Below are 6,047 nucleotides of genomic sequence, written 5' to 3' on the forward strand. Positions count from 1 at the left end.
CAATACCAGTTACTAAATACGCACTGACTGATTCCTAGGTCTACACACACATCCACTCATTCACCTATACAGACACTCACACACTGCCACATATCCAGAGTTACTCACACACTTAGTCAGTCATGCAAAGAATCAATCATACTTCCATTTACTCACCTATACAGTTATACAGACACTACCTCACGTATTCATACAGATACAAACACATAATTACTCTCTTATAGAATCACTGATACCAATACACACTCACCCATGCATCCACTCTCACAATTACTGTCTCTCACATACAGTTATTTATATACACCATCACTCACATATACTGCATTTTACATATGTAGTTACTTGCACATGTACCACTGAGACATCCATTCACTCACCAACACACCCATACACACACTCACCCACCCATGCAACTCTTGAACCCATACACCCAGTGAACCAACCACTCACACCTCTATGCACAGATGTCACACACCTCCCACCCACCCACACACACACACTCAGGCAGCCATACAAATACTCAGGCAAGAAATCAATAACCCATACAGACACTCAAGCAGCAGCTTACACAACAACAGACAGACTGATACAGACTTTCACACAGTTTAGTCACTAACCCATGCATTCAGTAAGACACATTTTATCTCTCACTTATACAGTCAGTCACATACCTACTAAATCCTACATACACCCACTCATTCCTCAATACAGCTTGGCATATATATAAAACTAATTTAAACTTTACAGAAACACACAGTCACTGGATGATGTCATCAGTGATGTCATCAGTGATGTCATTTGACATGTCATCAGTGATGTCATCAGCGATGACACTGACCATGTCATGAGTGATTTAATATGTGACGTCATCAGCAGTGCATTGCGGGGGCGCGAGTTATAGTTAGCTGAACTAACTATAATGCTGGAATTTCTATGGTTTTGTACGAGAGAAATGTCCAACTAGCTATAACATGCCTGAAACCTATGGTTTTTTCAGTATATATATATATGAAACAGAAAATTTTATTCAAAAACAATATTTAAATTACCAAACAAATAAAATTTAAAAAAACTATAAACACATTTACAAAAAGTATTGTACACATTTTAAAACAAATACCAACAATGTATACATCTACTGCTATAAAATTAAAAAGATAAACAATTATTAGTAAACAATATATTTAACCAATATCAGGAATTGTATTGGAGTCTGAGAACAGTAGATATACTATTTCCACTCCAGTTTATACAGCAGTAGAGAAATTGTAGGACTTCAGAGGAGTTAAATATATAATTACCACTCCATACAGCGCAACAGTGGGGAAAGCGTTGAACTTCAGAGGGGTTACATTTATCATTCCCAGTTCAGTCTGTGCAACAGTAAAGAAAGCATTGGACTTCGGAACAGCAATATATACTATTCCCTCTCCAGTCTGCAACAGTAGGAAAAGCTTTGGACTTCAGAGGGGTTACATTTACTATTCCCACTCAAGTCTGTGGAACAGGAGGGAAAGTGTTGGACATCGAAGGCGTTAAATTTGTTATTCCCCTTCTACTCTGTGCAACAGTAGGGAAAGCATTGGACTGCATAAGGGAATGATTTACTATTCCCACTCCAGTCTATGCAACAGAAGGGAAAGCACTGGACTACAGAGGGGCTATATTTACTATTCCCACTCCAGTCTGTGCAACAGTCGGTAAAGCATTGGAGTTCGGAGGGGTAACATTTACTATTTCCACTCCAGTCTATGCAACAGTAGGGAAAGTGCTGGACTTTAAAAGGTTACATTTACTATTACCACTCCAGTCTAAGCAACAGTTCGTAAACGAATTCACTTCAAACACATTACATATGTGAATAATGCTATTGGTTTCCCCAAAATATAAAACTTTAAATATAAACATTATTATTTAACATTGAATATATATATTAAAAAAAACAATTATCCAATTTACAAAATCCATGAACAATGTAAAAATTAATGAAAAATCATGGCTATTCAATTTCTACTTAATTAGCTCTCCACTCTATACACCTACAAATCCAGCAAATCACACCTAAAATATAATGAAGATAAATAAGTATAACACAATTTACATAATTGATAATTAATCACATAATTAATTAACAATTAATCAATGATGATTAATTAATTATTACTCCCAGGTCCCGCCAGTCCTTGTCCCATTCATTACTGATGGAGATAATCATCTCCATGACAGAAAAAAAGAAAAGAGGAATGCTTGGACCCCTAAGCCCACCCCGTCCCATTGAGAGTACTTAACCAGCACATACTCAGCATTCCCCCTGTTCTTTTTTTTTGTCTTCCGAATGGGAAGAGCCATGAGCTGGAATTTCATGGTGGAGTGGTGCAAATATTTTCCAGCTCTTTTGCAGCTGGTGCGCCAGCCCTCCTGATCTGTTCAAGGTTGCGGGGGATCGTCTTCCTGGTGGGTAGGCCATGTGGAAGACGAGCTGTGGTTGCTGGATGGTGGCTTGGGGGCTATGCTGGTGGTGCCCCTGTGGTTCCCTGGAGGCTGGTGAGGTCATTTGCCTGCTGCCCTGGAGCTGTGGCTGCTAGTGCGTGCCTGGGCTGGCTTCCGGGGGCATTTTGTGGCAGCCAGTGCAGTCAGGTGTCTGCTGGCCCCAGGGGTGAGTACCGCATAGCGGTTTTCTTCTGTTTTTTCTCATTTCTTTTCATGAGTTATTGCATTTATATGAATATGCCCTTTTTTCCCTTTCACAAAGCACAACCTCTTCTCTGATATTCACTTACCGCTGTCCTTGTGTGGCTGGCGGAACGAGGTGTGTTGGGGTGCGCTTGGAGTGTCTGGTTGCCTGTGGGGCAGTTTGGCTGTTGTCCGGGTGTTGTTGCTGTAGTATTGGGGTGCACCTGGGCTGGCTAGTGGGGCCGTTCTTGTGGCAAGAGGTGCTGTCAGGAGTCTGCCAGCCCCAAAGTGAGCACCGCTTAGCGGATTTTCTACTCCCTTATTTTCTGTAGTGCGCTGCTTTGGGACCGAGATTGTAGTATTCAGTGTGACATGGAGTCCCTGGCTTCCATTTTACGGCCCTCTGTTTCAGTGGCGTGGTTTCAGAATGCTGTGTCACTGTTCCTTTTGGGCCAGGTTCAGGTCCCTGCGGTGGTGGCTAGGTCATATCGCATTTTTGCCTGGTGCTTCGTTTTGCCGTTTTTGGGCTTGGTGCATTGATGTTCGTGCCTGCCTTCCTCCTGGTTTTTCCCCCACATGATGCTGTCAGGGGCTGGGGTTTGTGCCTCTTGGGTCTCCAGTCCCTCCTCATCCTAAGCGTATATCTCTCATCCAGCGGCTCTGCCTCGTTGGTTGCCGTTTCAGCCAGGGATGCCTTGTTTTTTGTTTGGTGGCCCTTTGCCACATGTTTAGGAGCTCTTTATTTGGTGAATTGTTATGTCTAAGGGCCAGGTTTCTTGCCCTGGCTGGCTTACAGCTTAGTGGGGTTGTTGGTCTGTTGGGTGGTGCTTGCTTCAGCTGCACTTATGCTTCTATTGGTCCAATACAGAGATGATTGGCATATCCCCTGCTCCAGGATTTCATTCAGTAGCGTTCCATTTGGCTCGTTGCCCTGTCTCTGGTTGTTGTCGGGTCTTGGGGCTCTTCCTGGGCTTTTGGTGGCCCTGCTATTGCTGTGTCGGCATAGGCCCAGTCTCTAGCCTGTCCTTCTTCTGCCCTCTGGTCCCCCGGTGGGCTGTGTCCTCCGAGCTCGATCATCTTTGGGTTGTGGTGTTGCCACTGGTCTTCTGATTTGGTTGTGGGGCTTTAGCTTCTGCCTGTGGTGTTTGAGGCTTCACTGTTCAATTTTTGGCACTCGTTGGCCTGTGTCCATTTGGGTCGGCGGTGTGTTCTCTGCCCCTGTATCCTGGTTTGGTGCTTCTTGGTTCGGGGTGGGCTTGCCTCCAGGGTGTGTCTGGCCCTCACTGTTGGGGCATGGGTGCCTTTGGGGACACCTTTTGGGTGCCTGTCTTTGGGAATTTCTGGCTTCCCTTCCTCTTCTTGGTGTCTTGCTTGGATCTGGGTACTCTGCGCCCCTGAGGGTCTGACAGTTCTGTGCCTGGTGTGGCTGTGGCCTGTACCGGCCTCCCTTTGACCTGTGCTCTGTGCCTTCCTTCCACGGGTGAGGGCTGGGCCGAGGCATCAGGATGCTTTTTCAGTGGGTTGCCTCTGTGGCCTTGGTTGTGGCTGGTTCCGGCAGCTTTTTCTCTCTGCCCTCTAAGATTAGAGTGTTTCTAGTGTGCGACTGTTTGGCCCTGTACCACTCTTCCCGGCCTGTAGGTGCGCTGTCAACAGGGTGTTGGCTCTGGGCTGCCCTGCTTGTCTCTTCTGTCTTCATGGTCCGAACATGGTGCTTGTTTTCCTGCTATTTTTAGCTGGGGTCTCTGGGGCCAGTGACTGTCTGTGTCTCTGGTTGCTCTGGGGCTGTCATGGGGCTCTGTCATTGCCCTTCTGAGGTTGGTGTTGACACTCCCATGTGGTGGTTCCTGCGTGTTGTACTTTGCCCTCCGGGCTGATTGGTCAGCTGGTTGTTCAGTTAGGGGGTGCCTCCCTCCCGGTTTGAGCTGGTTGGTCCAGTGTCCCATGGCCCTTGTCCCAGCTGTTGGGTCTGAGGTGTGTGGTGGCTACTCGCTGTTTGGTTCATTTGGTGTATGGCTCGTCTACCATGGCCGGTTGGTTTGTCTTTCTCCAGAGCTTTTTTGTCCACCTTCGGTTCACCTCCAGGTTTATGGTTGGGGGTGTAGTCCTTGGTGTCTTTTGTCTGGGGTGGGGTTTTCCCTGTTGTACCTGTTTGGTCTTTAGGTTCCCCTGGTCTCGGTGGCCTTAGGGGTTTGCATCGCCCTGCTCTTGGTCCTCTCTGATTCTTATGGCCTGGTCCGCTTGGTCTGGTTCAGGGTCAGGTGGTGTCTGCCCCTTGGGGGTGTCTTCCATGGGTGGGGCCCTGTTGTTGTCCTCTTTCATGGTGGGGTGTTGTACTTCACTGGGTTCTGGCTCTCCCCCTGCTTTTTCATGTCCTGGTGGTGTATGTGTTTCTGGCTGCCTGGTCCTTCTGGTTGGTCTTCGGGTGCCTGGTAATCTGGTGGTGTGGCGGTGTCTCTGTTGGACAGTTTTCCGATGGTTGTGACCCAGTGTCCCCTGCAGTTTTTTGTGTGTGCCTCAGTCTTGGCCTCTTGCCTGTCCCTATGACCAGCCTCCGGCTCCTTCACCCGGTATGGGTGCTTTGGCGGTGGCGCTGTGTCAGCACTGGTGGTTTGTGCTGAACATTATTGCCTTGGGGCCCAGGCCTCCTCTGGAGAGATCACTGGCAATGGTGTCTGCTGTGCTCTCTGGTTGCTGGGTCTGTCAGGATGCTGGGGGCTTGCTCTTTGGTTGATGTGTCCTCCCTTCCTGGATTTGTCTGTCTGGTCCTGCCCTTGGTTGGTCTTCTTGGTGTGTGCCTTGGCCCGGTTGGCGGCCCCCTCCTCATTTTTTTGGACTGGTCTGCTGTGGGCCTCTCTGGTGGTGATGGGGTTTGTCCTGTTGTTGGCCCTGTCGCACTTCATTTCCTGGTTGGGGTGGAGGCTATTGGGAATTCCCCTGTTTCCCCTCAGCTCTCTTCTAAAGGTTGGTTGTGTGCCTTTTCGGAATTGTTGTGCATTCCTTCCTTTGTCTGCTTTGGACTGCTCTGTTGGTTCTGATTCCGTGTCTCTGGGGCGGTTTGGTGGCGCTGGTTGTGGCAGGCTTCTGTCCTTGTGGGTGCCCTTGCAGGCGACTTTTCATGCCCTCTGGGGTGCTATGTCTGTTCTGGTCCTCCTTGTGCTGGTGGTGTGGTTGCTTCGGACCCCGTTTCCCTTCTGAGGATTAGCCTTTGGGTTTGGGGTTTCTGTAGTGTGTTTCCTTTCAGGCCTTTGTTTTCTTTTGTCCTTGCCTCGTCGCCTTCATGGCTGACTCTCTTCTGCTCTGTGGTTTTGGGATTGGGTCGGTGGGTACTGGGTACCCTGCTTGCCCTTTTTCTTTGGTTGGCTGACTCCTTGGTG

The 6,047-nt window shown here is 47.9% G+C and overlaps 1 pseudogene; it reads left to right on the forward strand.

The window, feature by feature from the left end:
• The first annotated feature begins 3,497 nt into the window (after positions 1-3,497).
• On the forward strand, positions 3,498-3,597 carry LOC146860592 (U6 spliceosomal RNA; annotated as a pseudogene).
• The last annotated feature ends 2,450 nt before the right edge of the window (positions 3,598-6,047 follow it).

The sequence above is a fragment of the Triturus cristatus genome, chromosome 3_1, assembly GCF_964204655.1.
Source record: "Triturus cristatus chromosome 3_1, aTriCri1.1, whole genome shotgun sequence".
Taxonomy (NCBI): domain Eukaryota; kingdom Metazoa; phylum Chordata; class Amphibia; order Caudata; family Salamandridae; genus Triturus; species Triturus cristatus.